The sequence below is a fragment of the Pseudophryne corroboree genome, chromosome 6 (genome assembly GCF_028390025.1).
Source record: "Pseudophryne corroboree isolate aPseCor3 chromosome 6, aPseCor3.hap2, whole genome shotgun sequence".
In the NCBI taxonomy this organism is placed as follows: Eukaryota; Metazoa; Chordata; class Amphibia; order Anura; family Myobatrachidae; genus Pseudophryne; species Pseudophryne corroboree.
In genome coordinates, this window is record NC_086449.1 from 601,891,447 (window position 1) to 601,916,589 (window position 25,143).

Genomic DNA, 25,143 nt, shown 5'->3' on the forward strand with positions numbered 1-25,143 from the left:
TACAGCAGCACCCCTGGAATTATACAGCAGCAGCCCTAGACTTATACAGCACAGGCAGCACCCCTGGAGATTTACACAGCATAGCAGACAGGCAACAGCACCCCTGGACTTAAACAGCAGTGGGGCAGCACCCCTGGACTGATAGGGCTGAGGGACAGCACCCCATATAGGGAAGCACACCTGGAATGATGTGGCAAAGAAAAGACGTGAAAGATGGAATTGTCCTTGGGCCCTCCCACCCACCCTTATGTTGTATAAACAGGACATGCACACTTTAACAAACCAATCATTTCAGCAACAGGGTCTGTGTTTACATCCTCATCCTCAGCGATGCAACTGCAATATGTGTGTCCATGCAGATGCCATGCAGCTGCTGCGCATGCACATTTTGCTGCCATAGGCAAATTGCGCTGTGGCCCGCATTAGCGGGCAGGTAAAATGACCCTCTATACCTCCTAATTGTAATTTTCTGTCCCTAAATAATGATGTCATTAATCTTCTCTTCCATATCGGTAGTAAAGAGTGCACATCGCACCTTGTGTATACAGCTTGCGATGCCAATGCGCTCCCGCGGGGTCGGCATCGCAGGCAAAAATAGACTATGCAAGCAGCTCAATATTGACCATAAAGTATACAATCTAGTTTATTTTATAGTCAAAATTGACCCTAGCAAAAATCACCCAGAGTCAAAATCGCACCGTGTATATAGTCAATATTGGTGGATTTTGGCTCTGGGGTGATCAAGGGAAATCGCATAATGCAAGTCTGCCACTTGGGCACAATCGCACCGTGTGTATGCCCCTTAAGTCATTTTTCAGGCCAATGTTTTTAGAGGCTCTGTGATTTAACATTAAGCAACATAATGTGCTGGTTGCTAATGACTTCACACACAATACATACATATAGGTGCACTGCAGATTCAATTACCCATGGTGTTTATCACACATGGGTTTTACGCCGGGAGTTATTCAATTATTAGTCAATTTCCCTGCATGGTAAACCCATGGATAATGCACATTAACCCATAGACTCCACATTAAATGCAGGAACCTATGGGTTACCCCACATGTTAAGTCTCAGAGGGTGTATTTAACGTGGATTTTTCCTCGCAGCTCCTAAGGCTGCATGGATAAATCTAAGTGCAACCTCTGGGGCTTAACACACAGAGCAGCGACCCATAATTGAAAGCTCAGAGATGACAAATAGCTGCAAGATAAGCCCCACAGCTAATTGAATCTGCCCCGCGGAGTCATTAAAAATAAAAATATGAGACTGATTGAAATATGGAAAGGTTTAGAAGCAAATTATGAAACCAGATATAAAAACCAACCACAATGTAATTTTTCATTCTGGAAATACCTACAGATTGAATTGATTATGGTCAACAGCATTTTTGCTGCCCTACATGTTAAAGTTACATAGTTACATAGTTAGTGAGGTTGAGAAGAGGCAAAATGCCCATCCGGTTCAACCTGTATTTTGTGATCAGCTGCTGATATTATAATGTACCTTACCACTCCCAGATTAATGTCACTATGTTAAAAGCTATAACCCTGGATACCCTTTCCAGTTAGAAATTTGTCTAGTCCATTCTTAAATGCATTTACAGCGTCTGCCATTACTATCTTCTCCGGCAGGGAGTTCTAAATTTTTATTGTACTTACCGTGAAGAACCCTTTCCTACGTTGTGTACTGAATTTTCTCTCCTCTAGCCTCAGTGAGTGCCCACGTGTCCTATACAGAGTTCTTGTAATAAACAAATCCCCTGCTAACTCCTTGTGCTGACCCTTTACATATTTGAAGATATTACTAATATCTCCTCTTAGTCGCCTCTTTTCTAGTGTATACATATTTAACCTAGTAAGCCTTTCCTTGTACTTCAGTGTCTCTGGCCCTTTAATCAATTTAGTAGCCCGCATTTGAACCCTTTCTAGTTCTCCTATATTTTTTTTATAATATGGTGCCCAAAACTGAACACAATATTCCAGGTGCGGACGTACCAATGATTTGTACAGTGGCAGGATAACATCCCCGTCCCTTGTCTCAATGCCCCGTTTTATGCATGCGAGCACTTTACTTGCCTTTTTTGCAGCATTTTGACATTGTGTACTGTTATTAAGCCTCTTATCTATGAGCACCCACAAACCTTTTTCCACCACAGTTACCCCTATAATTTCCCCATTTAGAGTGTACAATGCTTGTGTGTTTTTTGTCCCAAAATGCATAATTTAGCATTTTTCTGTATTGAACCTCATTCCCCATTTCTCTGACGTCCTAGTGGATGCTGGGGACTCCGAAAGGACCATGGGGAATAGCGGCTCCGCAGGAGACTGGGCACAAAAGTAAAAGCTTTAAGACTACCTGGTGTGCACTGGCTCCTCCCCCTATGACCCTCCTCCAAGCCTCAGTTAGATTTTTGTGCCCGAACGAGAAGGGTGCAGTCTAGGTGGCTCTCCCGAGCTGCTTAGAAAAAAGTTTAGTTTTAGGTTTTTTATTTTCAGTGAGACCTGCTGGCAACAGGCTCACTGCATCGAGGGACTAAGGGGAGAAGAAGCGAACTCACCTGCGTGCAGAGTGGATTGGACTTCTTAGGCTACTGGACATTAGCTCCAGAGGGACGATCACAGGCCCAGCCATGGATGGGTCCCAGAGCCGCGCTGCCGTCCCCCTTACAGAGCCAGAAGAGCAGAAGAGGTCCGGAAAAATCGGCGGCAGAAGACGTCCTGTCTTCAATAAGGTAGCGCACAGCACCGCAGCTGTGCGCCATTGCTCTCAGCACACTTCACACTCCGGTCACTGAGGGTGCAGGGCGCTGGGTGGGGGCGCCCTGAGACGCAATATAAACACCTTAGGGGGCAAAAAATGCATCACATATAGCTCCTGGGCTATATGGATGCATTTAACTCATGCCTGTTTTTCCATAAAAAAAGCGGGAGAACGGCCGCCGAGAAGGGGGCGGAGCCTATCTCCTCAGCACACTGGCGCCATTTTTCCTCACAGCTCCGTTGGAGGGAAGCTCCCTGACTCTCCCCTGCAGTCCTGCACTACAGAAACAGGGTAAAACAAGAGAGGGGGGGCACTAATTTGGCAGATAAATCTATACAGCAGCTATATAAGGGAAAAACACTTATATAAGGTTATCCCTGTATATATATATAGCGCTCTGGTGTGTGCTGGCAAACTCTCCCTCTGTCTCCCCAAAGGGGTCCTGTCCTCTATCAGAGCATTCCCTGTGTGTGTGCTGTGTGTCGGTACGTTGTGTCGACATGTATGAGGAGGAAAATGGTATGGAGGCGGAGCAATTGCCTGTATTAGTGATGTCACCCCCTAGGGAGTCGACACCTGACTGGATGGTCTTATGGAAGGAATTACGTGATAGTGTCAGCACTTTACAAAAGACTGTTGACGACATGAGACAGCCGGCAAATCAGTTAATACCTGTACAGGCGTCTCAAACACCGTCAGGCAGTGGCAAACGCAGGATTTGCATGGGGGGGTTTCCAGAACTGGGCGGAGCCAATCACGGGGGTGGGGACTGAGGTGACCCAGTATATGCTGGGTCCGTAAAACTAGTGTGTCTGTGTGTGTGTGTGTGTGTGTGTATATATATATATATATATATCTACATATATATATATATATACATATATCTACACACACATATATATATATATATATATATATATATATATACATACACACACACACACACACACACATACATATACACGGGTGGTCTTCAGTATGCCGGCGGTCGGGCTCCCGGCGACCAGCATACCGGCGCCGGGAGCCTGACCGCCGGCATACCGACACTTATTCTCCCTCTTGGGGGTCCACGACCACCCTGGAGGGAGAATAGAATAGTATGGCGCGCGTAGCGTGGCGAGCGCAGCGAGCCCGCAAGGGGCTCATTTGCGCTCACCACACTGTTGGTAAGCCGGCGGCCGGCCTCGGTATGCTGGTCGCCGGGAGGCCGGCCGCCGGGAGATCGTAGTGAACCCATATACACATATACATAGCATATTAAACATGCATATATATATATACACACACATACAGTACACATATATATATACACATGTATATATATTTATCATATGTGTGTGTGTGTTTATATGTATGTATGTATGTATATACATGTGTATATATGTAGGCACATGGATATATATGTACTATAATTAAAATAAAGTAAACTTTTATTGCACTTGCAAGTGCCACCAGGAAGACAGCAGGCTGCAGAGGACGCTAGACAGTCATTAATAATACCCATGCAGCTAAAAAAAAAAAAAAAAAAAAAAATTTTTTTTTTTTAGTGGAGGGGGGTTTCTGGGTACTCGGAAACCCCCCCCTGGGTGCGCCACTGTCAGGGGCTCTAAAGCGCCCGTTACCTCAGGTGGTCGACACAGACCCAGACACGGACACTGACTCCAGTGTCGACGGTGAGGAAACAAACGTATTTTCCAGTAGGGCCACACGTTACATGATCACGGCAATGAAGGAGGTTTTGAACATTTCTGATACTACAAGTACCACAAAAAGGGTATTATGTGGGGTGTGAAAAAACTACCCGTAGTTTTTCCTGAATCAGATGAATTAAATGAGGTGTGTGATGAAGCGTGGGTTTCCCCCGATAAAAAACTGCTAATTTCTAAAAAATTATTGGCATTATACCCTTTCCCGCCAGAAGTTAGGGCGCGTTGGGAAACACCCCCTAGGGTAGATAAGGCGCTCACACGCTTATCAAAACAAGTGGCGTTACCGTCTCCTGATACGGCCGCCCTCAAGGAACCAGCTGATAGGAAGCTGGAAAATATCCTAAAAAGTATATACACACATACTGGTATTATACTGCGACCAGCAATCGCCTCAGCCTGGATGTGCAGTGCTGGGGTGGCTTGGTCGGATTCCCTGACTGAAAATATTGATACCCTGGACAGGGACAATATATTATTGACTATAGAGCATTTAAAGGATGCATTTCTATATATGAGAGATGCACAGAGGGATATTTGCACTCTGGCATCAAGAGTAAGTGCGCTGTCCATTTCTGCCAGAAGAGGGTTATGGACGCGACAGTGGTCAGGTGATGCGGATTCCAAATGGCATATGGAAGTATTGCAGTATAAAGGGGAGGAGTTATTTGGGGTCGGTCTATCGGACCTGGTGGCCACGGCAACGGCTGGGAAATCCACCTTTTTACCCCAGGTCACCTCTCAGCAGAAAAAGACACCGTCTTTTCAGGCTCAGTCCTTTCGTCCCCATAAGGGCAAGCGGGCAAAAGGCCACTCGTATCTGCCCCGGGGCAGAGGAAGGGGAAAAAGACTGCAGCAGACAGCCTCTTCCCAGGAACAGAAGCCCTCACCCGCTTCTGCCAAGTCCTCAGCATGACGCTGGGGCCTTACAAGCGGACTCAGGCACGGTGGGGGCCCGTCTCAAGAATTTCAGCGCGCAGTGGGCTCACTCGCAAGTGGACCCCTGGATCCTGCAGGTAGTATCTCAGGGGTACAAATTGGAATTCGAGAAGTCTCCCCCTCGCCGGTTCCTGAAGTATGCTTTACCAACGTCTCCCCCCGACAGGGAGGCGGTATTGGAAGCCATTCACAAGCTGTATTCCCAGCAGGTGATAATCAAGGTACCCCTCCTACAACAGGGAAAGGGGTATTATTCCACGCTGTTTGTGGTACCGAAGCCGGACGGCTCGGTGAGACCTATTTTAAATCTGAAATCCTTGAACACTTACATACAAAGGTTCAAATTCAAGATGGAATCACTCAGAGCAGTGATAGCGAACCTGGAAGAAGGGGACTATATGGTGTCTCTGGACATCAAGGATGCTAACCTCCATGTCCCAATTTGCCCTTCTCACCAAGGGTACCTCAGGTTTGTGGTACAGAATTGTCACTATCAGTTTCAGACGCTGCCGTTTGGATTGTCCACGGCACCCCGGGTCTTTACCAAGGTAATGAACGAAATGATGATTCTTCTTCGAAGAAAAGGCGTCTTAATTATCCCTTACTTGGACGATCTCCTGATAAGGGCAAGGTCCAGAGAACAGTTAGAGGTCGGAGTAGCACTATCCCAAGTAGTACTACGACAGCACGGATGGATTCTAAATATTCCAAAATCGCAGCTGATTCCGACGACACGTCTGCTGTTCCTAGGGATGATTCTGGACACAGTACAGAAAAAGGTGTTTCTCCCGGAGGAGAAAGCCAGGGAGTTATCCGACCTAGTCAGGAACCTCCTAAAACCAGGCCAAGTGTCAGTGCATCAATGCACAAGGGTCCTGGGAAAAATGGTGGCTTCTTACGAAGCGATTCCATTCGGCAGATTCCACGCAAGAACTTTTCAGTGGGATCTGCTGGACAAATGGTCCGGATCGCATCTTCAAATGCATCAGCGGATAACCCTGTCTCCAAGGACAAGGGTGTCTCTCCTGTGGTGGTTGCAGAGTGCTCATCTTCTAGAGGGCCGCAGATTCGGCATTCAGGACTGGGTCCTGGTGACCACGGATGCCAGCCTGAGAGGCTGGGGAGCAGTCACACAGGGAAGAAATTTCCAGGGCTTGTGGTCAAGCATGGAAACGTCACTTCACATAAATATCCTGGAACTAAGGGCCATTTACAATGCCCTAAGTCAGGCAAGGCCTCTGCTTCAGGGTCAGCCGGTGCTGATCCAGTCGGACAACATCACGGCAGTCGCCCACGTAAACAGACAGGGCGGCACAAGAAGCAGGAGGGCAATGACGGAAGTTGCAAGGATTCTTCGCTGGGCGGAAAATCATCTGATAGCACTGTCAGCAGTGTTCATTCCGGGAGTGGACAACTGGGAAGCAGACTTCCTCAGCAGACACGATCTCCACCCGGGGGAGTGGGGACTTCACCCAGAAGTCTTCCACATGATTGTAAACCGTTGGGAAAAACCAAAGGTGGACATGATGGCGTCCCGCCTCAACAAAAAACTGGACAGATATTGCGCCAGGTCAAGGGACCCTCAGGCAATAGCTGTGGACGCTCTGGTAACACCGTGGGTGTACCAGTCAGTGTATGTGTTCCCTCCTCTGCCTCTCATACCCAAGGTACTGAGAATCATAAGAAGGAGAGGAGTAAGGACTATACTCGTGGCTCCGGATTGGCCAAGAAGGACTTGGTACCCGGAACTTCAAGAGATGCTCACGGAAGACCCGTGGCCTCTACCTCTAAGAAAGGACCTGCTCCAGCAGGGACCATGTCTGTTCCAAGACTTACCGCGGCTGCGTTTGACGGCATGGCGGTTGAACGCCGGATCCTGAAGGAAAAAGGCATTCCGGATGAAGTCATCCCTACCCTGATCAAAGCCAGGAAGGATGTAACTGTGCAACATTATCACCGTATTTGGCGTAAATATGTTGCGTGGTGTGAGGCCAGGAAGGCCCCTACAGAGGAATTTCAACTGGGTCGTTTCCTGCATTTCCTGCAAACAGGACTGTCTATGGGCCTAAAATTAGGGTCCATTAAGGTTCAAATTTCGGCCCTGTCAATATTCTTCCAAAAAGAACTAGCTTCAGTTCCTGAAGTTCAGACGTTTGTCAAGGGGGTACTGCATATACAGCCTCCTTTTGTGCCTCCAGTGGCACCTTGGGATCTCAATGTAGTTTTGGGGTTCCTAAAATCACATTGGTTTGAACCACTCACCACTGTGGACTTAAAATATCTCACATGGAAAGTGGTAATGCTGTTAGCCCTGGCCTCAGCCAGGCGTGTCTCAGAATTGGCGGCTTTATCCTATAAAAGCCCTTACCTAATTTTTCATACGGACAGGGCAGAATTGAGGACTCGTCCTCAATTTCTCCCTAAGGTGGTTTCAGCATTTCACTTAAACCAGCCTATTGTGGTGCCTGCGGCTACTAGGGACTTGGAGGATTCCAAGTTGCTGGACGTAGTCAGGGCCCTGAAAATATATGTTTCCAGGACGGCTGGAGTCAGAAAATCTGACTCGCTGTTTATCCTGTATGCACCCAACAAGCTGGGTGCTCCTGCTTCTAAGCAGACTATTGCTCGTTGGATTTGTAGTACAATTCAGCTTGCACATTCTGTGGCAGGCCTGCCACAGCCAAAATCTGTAAAAGCCCATTCCACACGGAAAGTGGGCTCATCTTGGGTGGCTGCCCGAGGGGTCTCGGCTTTATAACTTTGCCGAGCAGCTACTTGGTCAGGGGCAAACACGTTTGCTAAATTCTACAAATTTGATACCCTGGCTGAGGAGGACCTGGAGTTCTCTCATTCGGTGCTGCAGAGTCATCCGCACTCTCCCGCCCGTTTGGGAGCTTTGGTATAATCCCCATGGTCCTTTCGGAGTCCCCAGCATCCACTAGGACGTCAGAGAAAATAAGAATTTACTTACCGATAATTCTATTTCTCATAGTCCGTAGTGGATGCTGGGCGCCCATCCCAAGTGCGGATTGTCTGCAATACTTGTACATAGTTATTGTTACAAAAAATCGGGTTATTATTGTTGTGAGCCATCTTTTCAGAGGCTCCTCTGTTATCATGCTGTTAACTGGGTTCAGATCACAAGTTGTACGGTGTGATTGGTGTGGCTGGTATGAGTCTTACCCGGGATTCAAAATCCTTCCTTATTGTGTACGCTCGTCCGGGCACAGTATCCTAACTGAGGCTTGGAGGAGGGTCATAGGGGGAGGAGCCAGTGCACACCAGGTAGTCTTAAAGCTTTTACTTTTGTGCCCAGTCTCCTGCGGAGCCGCTATTCCCCATGGTCCTTTCGGAGTCCCCAGCATCCACTACGGACTATGAGAAATAGAATTATCGGTAAGTAAATTCTTATTTTAGACACCCAGGCTTCAAGTTTAAATAAGTCATTTTGTAGAGACTCCACATCGCTATCTGAATTAATTACCTTACACAGCTTAGTATCATCCGCAAAGATTGACACTGTGCTTTCCAGGCCTATTCCTAGATCGTTGATAAATATATTGAACAGTAGCGGGCCAAGTACGGACCCTTGTGGTATTCTGCTGACTACTGGTGCCCAGCTGGAGAACATTCCATTGACCACTACTCATTGTACTCTGTTATCCAGCCAATTACCTATCCATATACAAATAGTATATCCTAGACCAAGTTCCCTTAATTTGATGATCAGTCTCCTGTGAGGCACTGTATCGAAGGCTTTTCCAAAATCCAAATAGACCACATCCACTGCTTTTCCCTGATCAAGATTCTTGCTCACTTCCTCGTAAAAGCTAATTAAGTTAGTTTGACATGATCTGTCCCTTACAAACCCCATGCTGACTTTTGCTAATAATCTAATTAACCTGCAGATAATCCTCTATGCTATCCCTCAAGATACCTTCCAATATTTTGCCCACTATAGAGGTTAAGCTAACTGGTCTACAGTTACCAGGATTATTTTTAGTTCCCTTTTTAAATAAAGGCACTACCTCCGCTATGCGCCAATCCTTAGGTACCTTGCCTGATCTGATTGAACTGTGGAAAATCAAGTATAGGGGTTTTGCTAGCTGTGACCTAAGCTCCATAATAACCCTCGGTGAAAACCATCTGGTCCTGGTGATTTATTAACCTTTATTTTGCTTAGTCTCTCCAGGACAACTTCCTCACTTAAACAAGTATCCAGCCAAGAGTCATTACCTTCACTATCTTTATGCACTACTTTCTCCAACTGATCCTCCCTGGTGAATACTGAGGAAAAAAATTGTTCAGTATTTTCGCTTTTATTTTATCATAGTTTATTAAAGCTCCCAATTCATCTTTTTATGAGCCTACATTCTCCTTCTTTAACCTTTTACTGTTTATATATTTGTAAAACTTTTTAGGATAGCTTTTACTCTCTATAGTGATTTGCTTTACAATTTTTGCTTCCCTTATTACTTTTTTGCATTTTTTATTGAATTCCTTGCAATGCTATAATGATTCCTCCCCTCCATTAGATTTAAATGTTTTGAAAGCACGCCTCTTTTAGCCATTGCCTCTTTGACCTCCTTATTAAGCCACATTGGCTTGTTTTTAGTACTCCTGCGTTTACTGCTTATGGGAATGAATTTGTGAATATTGCTATCAAGCAACCCTTTTAAAGCATCCCACATTTCCATTGTGTCTTTACCATGAAACAAAACTTCCCAATCAATGTCGTTTAGTGTTGTTTTTGAACAAGTTTTTGGGGCTGATTCCAAATAAATTTTCAGATTTCCTAGGTTGGCTACAGTTTTTGAGATATGAGGGGTCACGCTAAATAATAAATAGGTAATTGCACATAATGAACACATTTTATTTTTTATAAAGCACACACAAAATTCCTTACAATAATTACATCTAACAAGTTAGAAAATCCTGTAAAAATCTTTTGGAAAGCAAATATTCAACCATCAATCTTCTTATACCTTAAGGCTGAGGAGTCGAGGTACGTTCTTCATATTTATTTTGACTGTTGTCTGCAGCAGTATCATAGTAATTCATTTTTTCATCATTGGAACATGATGGCAGGGCGATAAACACTGGCACAGGCAGGGTTGGACTGGCCCACAGGGGTACAGGGGAAACCACTGGTGTGTCCTACTGCTTGGGGGCCCACCCCCTCCTTTAGGGATCAGGTTCCAGACTGTGATGTTACTAATCTAGTACATTATCATGCATGCACTACAGTATTTACTGTATATATTTATCTAGGGGACCAACCCATGCAAAATGGTTAGGCAAACCAATGTGGCGGCTGGGCACACCCCCTCTAGAGACTGGCCACACCCCTAAACATGGGCCTCTACCATTGTATTGCCCTGGTGGGCTCTACATGCCCCAGTCTGACACTGGGCACAGGAACATCTTCCCCATGCGGTATAGGTCTTCTGGCTGATTCCAAGTCAGGGTGATCATACTTGAGCTTCTTGTACTGAATAAAGGTCCAGATATAAAGCCTTGGAGAGTGATAAATTGCACAGTGATATAGTAACAACCAATCGTCTCCTAACTGTCATTTTTCAAACAAAGCCTGTAACATGGCAGTTAGGAGCTGATTGGCTGGTACTTTATCACCATGCAATTTATCACTCTCCAAGGCTAGATAAATCTGGGCCTAAGGGAGACATTTACTAAGCAGTGATAAGAGTGGAGAAGTGAGCCAGTGGAGAAGTTGCCCATGGCAACCAATCAGCACGGAAGTAACATCTATAATTTGCATACTATAAAATTATACAGATCTGCTGATTGATGGATGGGGCAACTTCTCCACTGGCTCACTTCTTCACTCTTATCACTGCTTAGTAAATGTCCCCCTTAATCTTGAATGTTGAAAGCACAGAAATAACAGTCATCATAGTGATTTTTTGGCTCTCTCCAAACCATGGGCACTCCAAAGCTAGGACCTCTACACATGGGCCCTCATTCCGAGTTGTTCGCTCGCAAGGCGATTTTAGCAGTATTGCACACGCTAAGCCGCCGCCTACTGGGAGTGAATCTTAGCTTCTTAAAATTGCGAACGAAAGATTTGCAATATTGCGATTACACATCTCGTAGCAGTTTCAGAGTAGCTTCAGACTTACTCGGCATCTGCGATCAGTTCAGTGCTTGTCGTTCCTGGTTTGACGTCACAAACACACCCAGCGTTCGCCCAGACACTCCTCCGTTTCTCCAGCCACTCCCGCGTTTTTTCCGGAAACGGTAGCGTTTTTTCCCACACGCCCATAAAACGGCCTATTTCCGCCCAGTAACACCCATTTCCTGTCAATCACACTACGATCGCCTGAGCGAAGAAAAAGCGGTGAATAAAAATCCAAACTTCATAGCAAATTTACTTGGCGCAGTCGCAGTGCGGACATTGCGGAAGCGCACTAAGCGGAAAAACGCTGCGTTGCGAAGAAATTTTCAGAGCGAACGACTCGGAATGACCTCCCTGGTTTGCAAACCTTATGTGGTGCCCAAGACTTGTCCTGGTCTCCTAATTTGATCCCAAAATATGCCAAACAAACTTGTTTCACAAAGTTGGTGATGGATTTTCCTTGTTTCGCAAAAATATAGGTACCACATATGGAGCAGAATATGTCTGACAAAAAAATAAAGTTATATTGACATTAGTTATATGTTTGACCAAAGTGTTTTAAGCTGCAAACCATAGTATGTTAAAAGAAACGTTAAGTGAAAAAGACAACCAAAAAATTATCCACCTGCGGATATCAGCAGCAATGCAAATGTTGCAGAAAAAGCCCTTAGCTTCTAGAATAGTACCTCACATGTCTGGAGAACCATATCCAATTGTGAAAAACAAATTACATTTCTGAAATCAGCACTACTGATATTCCCCAAATTCATTTAAAGAAAAAAAGTTACAATTTGTTGAGCAGTAGTATGAATTAAAATAAAAAGCCTTTAATGTCAGCAGCGGTTATCCTGTTTATCTAAAAAACAAAAACTATATGAGGCCTTAAACTAATAAAATGCACAAAGGTGACAGTAAATATGAATCTTGTCTCCAGGTTGCATTTATGAGAATGTTATAAAATGTTCTACAGACATGACCGAGCAGTATGCATGTAATAACACTGCTGCAAGTTTTAACACATTCTCAACCTGTGGCCCATTTCTTTCACAACATTTCATCAGACAGAAGCAGGAGACTTTATACCAGTTGTCAGACAAAGTTAAGTAATGAGAAAATACTCTGTCCCATGTCATAATAAAAATCATTGAAACATTTTCCTTTAGGCACACTTGACACAATCAATAGGGGCATCCAAGGCTGCCATCAGAAATGATGGGGCCCTGGAGTGACGGTTGATTCTATTTCGGAGTGGGAGAAGGGACCTTCTGACGTATGTAGGGGAGGAGACACGTCACCAGGGGGAGGAGCTACGGCGAACAGGGTACCCGAAAAGTACCCTTGCGGGCTCGCTTCGCTCGCCACGCTTCGGGCTCGGTGGCTCGCTTCGCTCGCCACCTGATTACTAAAGGTAATAGTTGGTGGCGGAGATAGTAGAGGAACTATCCCGCTGGCCTTGCTCCTCCCCCTTGTGTTGTGACTCCTCCCCCAGACGGAAAAGGTCCCTTAGCCCACTCGATTCTAGCATCTACCCAGGAGTGACCCTCACAAAGCAGCCCCCCCCCCCACCACCACACACACTGTCCGCTCCTCCCCTTCCCTGCATTCCCCAAACTTTACCTTTTGAAGGGGCCCGGGTGGTTGTAATCAGGATCAGAGGGCCAGGTCAGCTGCCTGCCTGCGCATCGGCAGGCAGCCACGGAGGGACAGAGCGCATCGGAGGGGCAGCCACGGAGGGATAGAAGCAGAGCCGCGGCCTGCGGCCATATTCCTAATACAGAGCCGGCCGTGAGCCAATCGGAGCTCACTTACCGGCAGCAAATCAGGAGCTGCCGAATAGCAGCTCCTGATTGGCTGCCGGCCCGTGAGCTTCAATTGGCAGCTCCTGATTGGCTGCCGGTCCGTGAGCTCCGAATGGTTCACGGCCGGCTCTGTATTAAGAATATGGCCGCAGACCGCGGCCCTGCCTCTGTCCCTCCGTTGCTGCCTGGGACTGGAGTACCCACTGTCCCCCCTTGATGGCGGGCCTGGGGGCATCTGAAATTTAAAAAATGTATCTCCATTTAAATATCATTCCTTAATTATGGTGAACATATAGATATACGCAACACAATGGCAGAATCTGACAGAAATAATGATACTAAACTGGAAAAGCACAAAATACATTCATGTGGGTCTGTTTCCTGCCGGTAGTCACAATGTGGTACTAGGCCAGGGCTGCCTTATGGCCAAGCATGCGAAGTGTCAGATCTGGCAATACAGTGATTACGATAGCAAAGAGCACAGTGGAAAGGATGCGCTACCTTATCCAAGCTTCTTGTAGATCGGGTAGATGTCCCGCGCCAAGAGTTTCTGATCTGATTTAGGGGTCAATTTATCAATGATCGCATTGATACTAGTGCCCAGAATCACATTGCAGAATGCAATCATATTTGGTGAATGTATCACCCGGCACAGGCAGCAGGGACAGGGGCTCAGAAAGGACCCTGTCCCTGCGATGTGCTGAGTGCGGTGCCGGGGCTTCTGCGCATGCGCGGTCAGCCTGACTGAACTACATCCCTGATCTGTAGCCCATAGGCAGTGGGGACAATATCTGGAATGCGTAAATCGGGCAGCACTGCATCCACCTTAGAAACCTACGGGGGATGCAGCTGCGGGCAGCACTGGAGGTATCGCAGCAGCTATTGGATATATCTGCTGCTGTCCCTCCTTCATACATTCGGGGCATACTTAGTAACCCCTGAAAATGGGTGTTGTCAGGTATATACTATAGCCACAAATATTGTTTGATAAATGGGCCCCTCAGTGTGCAGCCAGGACCAGCAGGAATCTTACAACAGGATTCCTCAATAAGATAAGCGTGAGAAACAAGGAAGTGGTCTGGGCAAGTGCTGTAAATGAGATTGGATGTATATGTAAAATAAAATAAAACAGAAAATAGTGTGAACTGTGGTAAAAAGGATAAAAATGGTAATGTAAATCAGGGCCAGATTAAGTCTTGTGGGGGCTAAGTCACTTAAGACAGGAGGTCCCAGTGGAAGGGAGGGTGCATACCTCCCAATATGACCCATTCCAGCAGGGACAAAATACTCCCTACCTGGACTTTCCTTTTACACAATGATATTTAATTGATAAGGCTGGGCACACACTATACAATTATCTGACAGATAATCTGTGGTTGGAATGAAAATCTGATAATGAATAAGAGCGAATGACAATCAACCATTTGATACCAATAACTGGAAAATGGACAAAACCTGTTGTTTATAATAATAATTGGTTAAATCAGTCAGGTTTTGTCCATTTTCCAGTGTTTGGTAGCAAATGGTTGATTGTCATTCGCTCTCATCCATTACCAGATTTTCATTCCAACCACAGATTATCTGCCAGATAATCGTATAGTGTATGCCCATTTTAAGAAAGGTATTTCAACACGGGAGGCGGTCAAGATCCCGCCGGACGGAATCCCGGCGGTCGAAATACTGACGCCGGAATCCCGACCGGCACAATCCCGACATATTCTCCCTCCGTGGGTGTCCACGACACCCATAGAGGGAGAATATAATAGTGTGCCAAGCGTAGCGAGCCCGCAAGGGGCTGCGTTTCTCTCGCCACCCCTCTCGGGATTGTGTGGTCGGGATTCCGGCGTCGGGATTTAGACCGCCGGGATCCCGTCCAGGGGGATTTAGTACTGATCCCTTCAACACAAATGACGGCAATTATAAATTAAGCGGGAAGTCCAGGTAGAGAATATTTTGTCCCTCCTGGAATGAGTCCCATTGGGAGATGTGCATTGTCAGGCCTGGCTCTACCCGCTCAGCAAAGGGATGCAGAGCAGGGAGGCGCCAGGCTGGAGCTCTGTTTTCCTGATGTCCCTGCTGCTGCCAGCTGCTGTATGACAGACAGCGGCACTGGCAGCATGAAGCCTCCTTCCCTCCCCCAGTCAGTGTTCTGGCATTGAAAAGGTGGCGGAGCTACACAGACAGAGCGGGTGGGGATACATGGGACTGAGGGGGCAGAGCTACATGGGACCACCAGACTACAGACAGGGACGTGCTTCTCCTGATCCGGCTAGCCAGACTGTGATAGGTAAGTAGAGGAAGAGTAAGTGTGTATGTATATGTGTGTGTATATGTATGTGTGTGTGGGGACCAAGGGGGGTGGATAATGTGTCTCAGCTCATCTTACCTCTTCCATGTACCCAACTTCTGTTCTCTGTGGCTGCTCTTACAGAGGTGCATTCTGCACTGCCATGGCTTACTACTGCCGGACACTAGGGCCCAGAGCAGATTGCTGGATAATCCCGCTGCCACCACTGATAGTATGCTGCATACAGTGAGTGCAACATCTGACGCACCATGATGACCAGCATCCCTACAACCGTTCCTGCATCTGGGCAATCCAGATAACCTGTATCTGCTACCCTGTGTTTAGCTGTTCCTGTTTCTACCTGGTAAATAAATCTTCACCTGGTTATCTGCTGTGTGTACTAACTTGCGTTGCACACCGCTTCCACCTACTTTTTATTACATCTCTTGGAATGCACCTAGATATGCACCTTCTCCACTGAAGTGCAATATGAAGGTACAAAATATGTCCTATCAAAAGCCTATTATGAGGCCTTAACAGCTTTGAACTGGATCCTACTATGAACTGAAAATTGACCCACACCCCTTACTGCTAAGAATGCTTCTAAAAACGTATTGGGGAACATGCACTGCCCTGTGATAAATGGTGTGTTACTGTGTAATAATGACTTCTGCCAGTCTGCCCATGTGCTCTGTAGAACCGTAGGCATGCCTGCCAAATTTAGTATGCACTGGGACCAAAGCCGATTGCATATTAGTGCAAATGTACACCTGAATGCAATGTTGTTAAATATCCCTTAATGAGGATAAAATTAACACACAAATCTCTCAAACGTAAGTACAGTTGTATACTACAGACTTGCCTTGCAGATAAAGCTGAATGAGAAGTAATAAAAATCATTAAGATAAACACACAGGATTTATATACATTAATCAAGTGTACAGTTTTGAAACACTTTCTACATTCACATTTACATTTTTAACCAACAAATCTACAATTTGTTACTTTTTTAAATGACTCATATATATTGTTTGATTGGCAAAAAGTACAGTATGTGTAATACCCCTTTCAGACATAGGACCCGGGAATTTCCCTGCTTCAGACCCGGGATTTTCACCTCTGAAAAATCCCAGGTTTTTGCTGGGACCCCCTTTCACACTAGACCTGAGACCTGGGAAATTCCCGGGTCGACCCCTTTCAGACATAAGCCTGGTTGCCAGGGCAGACCAGGCTACTCTAATGTCACATGTCTTATATACACACACACAGACGTCACACTCGTACATTTACACACGTCTTACACATACACATGTCACACTCAAACACACATACATGTAATATATACACACACATGCCAAATTCATATATACTCACACACACTCTCTCACTCACCCCAACAGGCCTGTTTTTTTGTCTGCGAAGGCTGCTTCAACTACTCACAGCAGCATGGACTACAGCAGCCGGCACATGCCTCCTCTTCACTCCGGCCTCCTCCAGGCAGCCCCGCCAATCAGGTGCAACCTGGGAGCAAATTCCCGGGTCGCACCTTTCAGACCTAAGCCGGGTTATCTTCCCGGGACTTGAGTCCCGGGAAAAACCCTGGTCAATTGCAGGGTTGGCGACCCGGAACACGTTCCCGGGTCGGTGCCTTTCAGACATACCAAATTCCCGGGTTGATGCGCGTTCATGTGCAAAATCCCAGGAATTTAGAGCATGTCTGAAAGGGGTATAAGTGATGTTTATTTATGTGTGTTTATAATTCATTGCACTTTGGGGGTCATTCCGAGTTGATCGCTCGCTAGCTACTTTTTGCAGCCGTGCGAACGTATAGTCGCCGCCCTCTGGGGAGTGTATCTTCGCTTTGCAAGTGTGCGAACGCCTGTACAGCTGAGCAGTACAAAAACAGTTTGTGCAGTTTCTGAGTAGCTCTAAACTTACTCAGCCCTTGTGATCACTTTAGCCTGTCCGGTCCCAGAATTGACATCAGACACCCGCCCTGCAAACGCTTGGACACGCCTGCGTTTTTCCAAACACTCCCAGAAAACAGTCAGTTGACACCCATAAACGCCTTCTTCCTGTCAATCTTCTTGTGATCTGCTGTGCGAATGGATTCTTCATAAAATCCATCGCTCAGCAACGATCCGCTTTGTACCCGTACGACGTGCCGGCGCATTGCGGTGCATACGCATGCGCAGTAGTGACCTGATCGCTGTGCTGCGAAAAACGGCAGTGTGCGATCAGGTCGGAATGACCCCCTTCGGTCCTTATACTAGCGGTGTACTGAATTATTTTTATAGCTTCATTTAGCTGGGTATGGGACTCCAGGTCGACACCAAAAAGGTTGACACACCTTAGGTCAACACCAATTGGTCGACACACCTTATGTCAACACCAATTGGTCGACACACCTTAGGTCGACACCTGACATATGTCAACATGGACAAAGGTCGACATGAACAAGGTCGACATGGAAAAAGGTCAACATGAGGTTTTTGGGGGGTTTTGGTGTTGTTTTCTTCGTATAGTGACCGGGAACCCCAATTAGTGCACCGCATCCCCTCGCATGGCTCGCTTCACTCGCCATGCTTCTGGCAAGGTGCCTTGCTGCGCTCGGCACAGGTTTCCGTTCCCAATTGTAGTCCACATGGATCGTAACGTATGAAAAAGTTAAAAAATAAAAAAACCAGTGAAAAATGCATGTCGACCTTTTGTCCATGTCGACCTATTGCAGGTGTCGACCTAAGGTGTGCCGACCTTTTTGGTGTCAACCTGGAGTCCGGATACCCATTTAGTTATGACTAATGATGTCCATATCTGAGCAAACTGGTGCTTAGGCTGAGTGACCTGAATTGCTAGAACAATGGCTGATTAAGCGACACACGAGAAAGAACCAGCCAATTAGAATAGCGCGCCTCTTCACATGTCCAGGTGCACTTCAAGTTTGTTGGAGCAACCTAATGGCATACAGACTGATTTCATTATGTGTAAGAAGCACGGGGACATGTGTCCACTGCATCAAATATCAAGTATTTTAAGAAATGATTCGCTCATGTCTGCTTGCACCCAGGGCCGGCTCCAGGGTTTTCAGCGCCCCGGGCGGGCAATAGGGGCGTGGCTGAAATGATGTGCGGTGCGCGATGAACTAGAATACTGCTTCATTGCCAGGAAGGAATTGTCCTGTTGAAGTAAATTAGACTATGCTTTATCTAAGTTTTGTACGTTCTTCACCAACTACTAGGTGCTAAAAAAAGAAAACATAGATGCTACGCGTCTAGTTCCCTTCACGGCGGGCGGCAGCTGCCAGGGTGGGGCACAGCAATGACAGCAGCAGCGGATCTTGCCATGGTGCGGCGCCCTCCGGATGGTGCCGGCGCCCTCCGGAAGGCGGCGCCCCGGGCAAAAGTCCTGCTTGCCCGTGGCAAGATCCGCTACTGCTTGCACCTATTTGAGCTGGGCAGAAATAAGCAGGATACACACATCGCAAAGCTGTTCAGGTGTAATCTAGCATATAATTGAATTGGCCCATTTAGCTGGGACTGCAATTGGGTGCGAGATCTAGTGAGGTAAAAAACCTTGCGTACCTTGCACCTTATTTTGGATTACCGCGGGTATGCATGCTCCCGATACCCGCAATATTCAATTTAAATAAAATGGTCACAAGGTGTTCAGCTCTGAAAACCCGGCAAGGTGTGAAAATTTAAATAATTTAAAAAAGATACCTGCCCAGTGCTCTGGGGGTCTTCACAGCTCTCGGTGGTCTCCCCTCCATCTTCCCACAGAGCAGAGGGCTGCTGGGAAGCCCCGGGGCTGCTGGAAGGCTCAAGGGCTGCTGGGAGATGTAGTTCTCCAAGTGGCCGACTATGGGTGGTGGTCACACACACACTCATGCACACAAACACACACACACTCAAACAACTTTACATACTCACTGCTGCGCTGCTGTAGAAGACCTGGATCCTGTCGCTGGATGAGAAACAAAGATTTGAAAGTTGAGTAATTACAGACTAATTAATCTAATTGCTTAATTAGTCCTCAGGAGGGATGTCGCAGGGGTGCCAGAGTCAGTCCTGGTGATCTTTCCTAAAAATATAAATTTTAGGAAAAATAGACTTGCTCTAGAAGTGCAAGAAAAAAAACATAAGGGTTTCTATAGAAATCACTGTATCCCATTTTCAGTCCTCTAATTGAATTGGAAAACTCTGTGGCTGCAGTGAAAACTCCATGCCGTTTAAAAAAATAAATAAATCACATTTTCACGCATTCAATTGAATCCCTTAGTTAGCTCTCAGATTAGAAATATATATACAGTATGTATGACCAAATGTAGGTGCTATTATCATGTAGCGTAAGACCACCACAGCAGAGACACCTAATTAATCTATTGTGCTGGCACTGCACCAGGACCCAGCGCTCCAGGCTGCAGCCTAATCAGCCTATTGGTTGATCAGGCCCTGACCATATATTTGCAAATGTAAGTAACTGATATGTCTGCATTTCTATTATCATGTAGGATCTGCATGTCTCATATGCTGGTCGTTAATGTTGTGCTTGGGGAATTTTTCTTTTTCTAGTCTAGATAACCCCTCCCTTACGTGCACCTGTCGTGAACCAATAAATTGATTTGAGCAACTATCAGTCTGCGTGCCACTGTTCTGAGAGGCATGAATGGGATCAGTAGTTGGAGGGTATGCTGATACTTGTAGTGCCATACTGGAGGATTTTAGGTGCATCCTAATAGTATATCTATCAATTATGAAACACATTAGTGTATGACCTAAAGTAAGTGCTATTATCAAGTAGTGTAGGACCACCAGAGCTGAGACGCCGTGCCGTTGCTTACCAAATGTTTTCAAATGTATGTAAAACTGAGATCTCTGCATTACTACTATCATGTAGGATGTACTGTATGTCTCATTTTCTTGTCCATTATGGTGTGCTGGAGGAATTTGCTTGTCTACAAATATTCTTTCTGTGGTTTCGATACAAATAGATAGGGACTATTTGTTAGTAAGAACCAAACAGGTATTGTGTTAACTTCTTATTTACCCTCTTGAGTAGTAAAACTACAGTACAGTAGCTGTGGCTAAGATCATCAGATAACTATCAGGGCTTTTGTGTCCTTTGCTGCCTAGTAAAGTGCCACTGTGTACCCCAGGAGATGGTGTCTGTTACCTGTTCCCATTGAAAATGTATACAAACAGTACATGTGACTTGAAAATCAAATGCACTAAAAAAATAATTTTCCTTCACCTGCCAATAGCCAAGGGGAAAGTAAATCAGCTAACCTTTAATTAAGACATAATAGCTTTTCAACTAAGAAAAATCATTTCACTAGCAAGAGAGCAATTAAAAACAGCCTGTTGGGTAAGCACGTTCATTTTGTTTAATAATTGGCATTGTAAATAAGTAGCTAAGAGGAAATGGCCTATTTAGGTCCCGAAAAAGAAAACAAATTAAAATGCTAATTATCCTGTCCATACTATTGTAAACACTTTTAGTGAAAGGACTTGAACTTGGTTGTCTAACTTCTTTAGCACTACAGAGACAGAGAAGAGTTAAGGGCTATTCCTACCAAAAGTGCGCATGGGTCATGAAAAAAAAAAGTAAAAAAATGAATTTCCCAGTGCAGCAGTCATAGTCTATAGTAGTTAAAAAATGGGTTGTTAACAGTGTGTCACATGACATGCTGCCATTTTGTCTTATTTCAGTAATGGCTACCAGGCATTAGGCAGACACTGATTGTGACCACTGATTATCTATTACTGTGTTCTGAAAACAAGTGTAAGAAACTTGGATTATTGTAGTTTATAACAAAAGTTGAGGACATGTACTGTTAGAAATTATATGTTCATAATCAGTGTTTCATGTGGTTTTATGTTAGTGAAAGAGTTTAAACAAAGATGATGAGTTATGGTACCCATCTGAAAACATCGTTAGAAAGGTAAATTACCCTGTACCAGTTAATGCAAGGGCCTTTTTTCATTTCCTGCTTAATGTATATGATGGTTACGTCCGTGACGATTTTCGGGTTACGTCCGTTACACATACATTCCATTAAATATTGTCAAGGTAATAAGAATGACTTTCCTGAAAATTGTACTAAAACAATCTGTGTGGTTTATGCTTTATTGTAAAAAAGCATATTTTTATTCACCAGTGGTAGATACAATTGTGGTAAAATTTGCTTCTTTATGTGCTTTTTAAATTTGAAGCAATCCAGATGTTTATCACAAACATTGTATCTAAGCGTCACATCCGTTACTTTCGAATTGCCCCTAAACCAGCAAGATAAATGCCCCCACATCATTTTTATTAGGTTTAATCTGTTTGGATTTGTTGAGCTAAAAAAAAACCACTACGGCTGAGATGCAGCAATGATAAAAACACGGACAAAACTCCGAAAATGGCGTTTCCAGGGGTTTGGTCGCGTACCGCTTATGCACCATGCATATTCCCCTTCTGAGAGCGAGAACCAGATCCCTCCCAGAACACCCTCAAAACCCCCCCGCCCCTGCAGCACATGCATCATTCGACGCATGCGCAGATAGGATGCCGGGTCACAAACATTGAAGTCCTATCATCACAAAGGACAGCTCTTACCGCAAGAGCTGTCCTTTGAGGTTTTTTTCATGCATTTGGCGTTAGTAAATACCCATATGCATGCAGAGAGTGGTGGGATGCATCACGAGCAAAATGTGATGCTTGCTGCTTCCCGTCCTATGGAGGTAATTCAGACCTGATCGCTCGCTAGCGTTTTTTGCAGCGCTGTGATCAGGTCAGAACTGTGCATTCTTATGGCATTCTTATAGGCAGCGACTATCTGATTGCAGCGCTACAAAAAACTGCTAGCGAGTGATCAGGTCTGAATGACCCCCTATGTGTAGTTTTGTTTTATGTTTCATTTACTTCACGGTGTAATACATGGATGCCCAATATTGCTTAAGCAGTATATGTGGGTAGTTCACTAATCTTTTTACAGTTAAAATACAGGCCACTTATTCTCAGACTTGGTCCTCAGGACCTTAAACAGTTATTTTCCAGGTCACTTAGCATGTGCACAGGTGTACTCATTACTCACTGACACATTTTAAAAAGATCCACTGATGGAACTAATTATTTCACTTGTGATTCTGTGAGGAGACCTTCGTTAAGGGATCAGTATGTAAACCCGGCAGCCAGGATCCCGACTAGCGGTATGGTAACCCCTTCACCTTGGCACGTTCGACTGGAGCGGCCGTGCAGGGCGCTGGGTATTTAAGGGCGGCCGGCAATTTCTAATATGGTGCCGGCTGTCAGCCAATCAGAGCTCACGGACTGGCAGCGGCGGCTCCTGATTGGCTGCCGTGGCGCAAGTTTTCATTGGCTCATGGATCAGCACCATATTTGAGATGACCGGCACCGGAGACAGGGGGGAGAGCCGCGGAGCAGACAATGCGGTGAGTGAGGGCTATTTAATGTAGTGTTTTATTGCTGCAATTGGAGCCGCACACAACTCTGTCTAATCTCCTTTCCACTATCATAGTGCGCTGTGTGTGATGTGTCGCGACACACGCACATGGAGAGGACCTGACCAGAATGAAGGAGATGAAGACTAGCAGTGGCAAATCACCCCCCACCCCGGACTGTCCGCCACCGCTAGGATACTCTCCTCCTCCTCCCCCGTGCCGGACTGTCCGTCACCACTAGCACACACACACCCCGCCTGCCAGACTGTCCGCCACTACTACTAGCATGCCCACCCCCTGCATCGCCCATCACCACTAGAACCCTCTCCCTAGCACAACACCCAATCCTCCTCCCTTATACCATCAGCGACCACTAGCACCCAAACTCCCCCCCTCTCTCTCCTAGCCACAAAGCATCCCTCCCCACACCACCCCACTATCGGTCGCACCTCACCTTCTAATGGAGAGACCTTGTCTTCCTCATTCTGGTTGGCTCACTGACAGTGTCTTTTTGTCAAGATGAGAGGGCAGCAGGATACCAAAAAAAACAGTATTTTATAGGGGTATAAGATAACTTTTTTTGTTTTTTAACCCTTAGACTGCCAACATTATATTATTCAGTTCTACAACAAAGCCATAGGAGCAGACAATAATTTTAAGTTATTTTTATATTTATCTGTACAGTTTATATTTCATCATATAGAGTGTAATGGGAGGTGTGCAATATAGGATACATTGTGATCTTGTGCTATCTGGAAGTGCTTTACATTCATTGTGGGCTTTCTTGACTCAACCCTAACCACTTACATAGTATATAACTTACTCTGAGGTCTGGAGTGATTCTTGCACACTACCATTCCCATGAAAGAATGTTCCCCACATCCTATAGAATTGAGGAGCCAATGGGAGGATGCAAGGTGCTGCTTCTCCCAACCATAGGTGCTGCGCTGCCTCAGGGTGCTAATACAGCTAGTGCCAGCTTTGCAAATATCCTTAATGTTATTATACTGAGAGGGATGGGCACTACTGTAGTAAATAGTTTCAAATATCACAATATGGTATATACTATAAATCATGAAAAGCAGGTGTATGGGTTGTTGGGTCGACTCAACTTAGGTCGACACTCATTAAGTCGACCACTGAAGGTTGACATTGGCATTAGGTCGACATGCATTAGGTCGACATGGGCGTTAGGTCGACAGGTCAAAAGTTCGACATGAGGTTTTTCACTGTTTTGGTGTAGTTTTCTTCGTAAAGTGACTGGGAAGCCAAATTAGTGCACCGTGTACCCTCGCATGGCTCGCTTCGCTCATCATGCTTCGGGCAAGGTTACCGTTCCAATCATAGTCCACGCGGATCGCTAAGTGTGAAAAAAATCCCAAAAAATGTAAATATTTTTGAAAAACTCATGTCGACCTAACAGCCATGTCGACCTAATGGCATCTAATTATTGTAAGCTTGCGAGCAGGGCCTTCCTACCTCTATCTGTCTGTCTTTGCCCAGTTTTGTTCTATAACTGTTGTTTCCAATTGTAAAGCGCAACGGAATATGCTGCGCTATATAAGAAACTGCTAATAAAAAAATAATTGTCGACCTTCAGTGGTCGACCTAATGAGTGTCGACCTAAGTTGTGTCGACCTAACGACCATAACCCAAAAGCAGAAGGGTGAAAAGAAACTTAGATTACAGGGTAAATGGTACTCTTATCCCCAACAGCTCTCAGTACAGGGCAGGCAATGAGAAGCAGAACATCATTTCATTTGTAGGGCTTGGGGTCTCTGTGGCAGCAATCCCATGCAGATACTGTGAGAATTGAAGGTTACTAACACTAACATTCACCTTCACCAAAAAGTGTGTGTGGGGGTGGGGGCAGGTGGGGAATGTTGGAGGCTGAATGGTGGGTCGATGGGTTACGGGAGGTGGCATGCAATATTTAAGGATACGCAGAGTCCAGCCCCTGACTCACTTCCTTGGTTTTTACTTAATATGACCATGGTTGTTACTTACCATCTAGGAAAATACAGCAAAGCTTATAGTTCACTTCTTCAAGGACTCCTGTATGTAC

General features: G+C 45.6%; 1 protein-coding gene across 1 annotated transcript in view; it reads right to left on the reverse strand.

The window, feature by feature from the left end:
• Nucleotides 1-13,311, reverse strand: part of LOC134933075 (uncharacterized) — a 181,961-nt gene extending 168,650 nt beyond the window's left edge. Inside the window, exon 1 of the transcript XR_010179596.1 lies at nucleotides 13,165-13,311. The gene's annotated coding sequence lies outside the window, so the exon portion shown is untranslated. The remainder of the gene's footprint in view (nucleotides 1-13,164) is intronic.
• Between the last annotated feature and the right edge of the window lie 11,832 nt (nucleotides 13,312-25,143).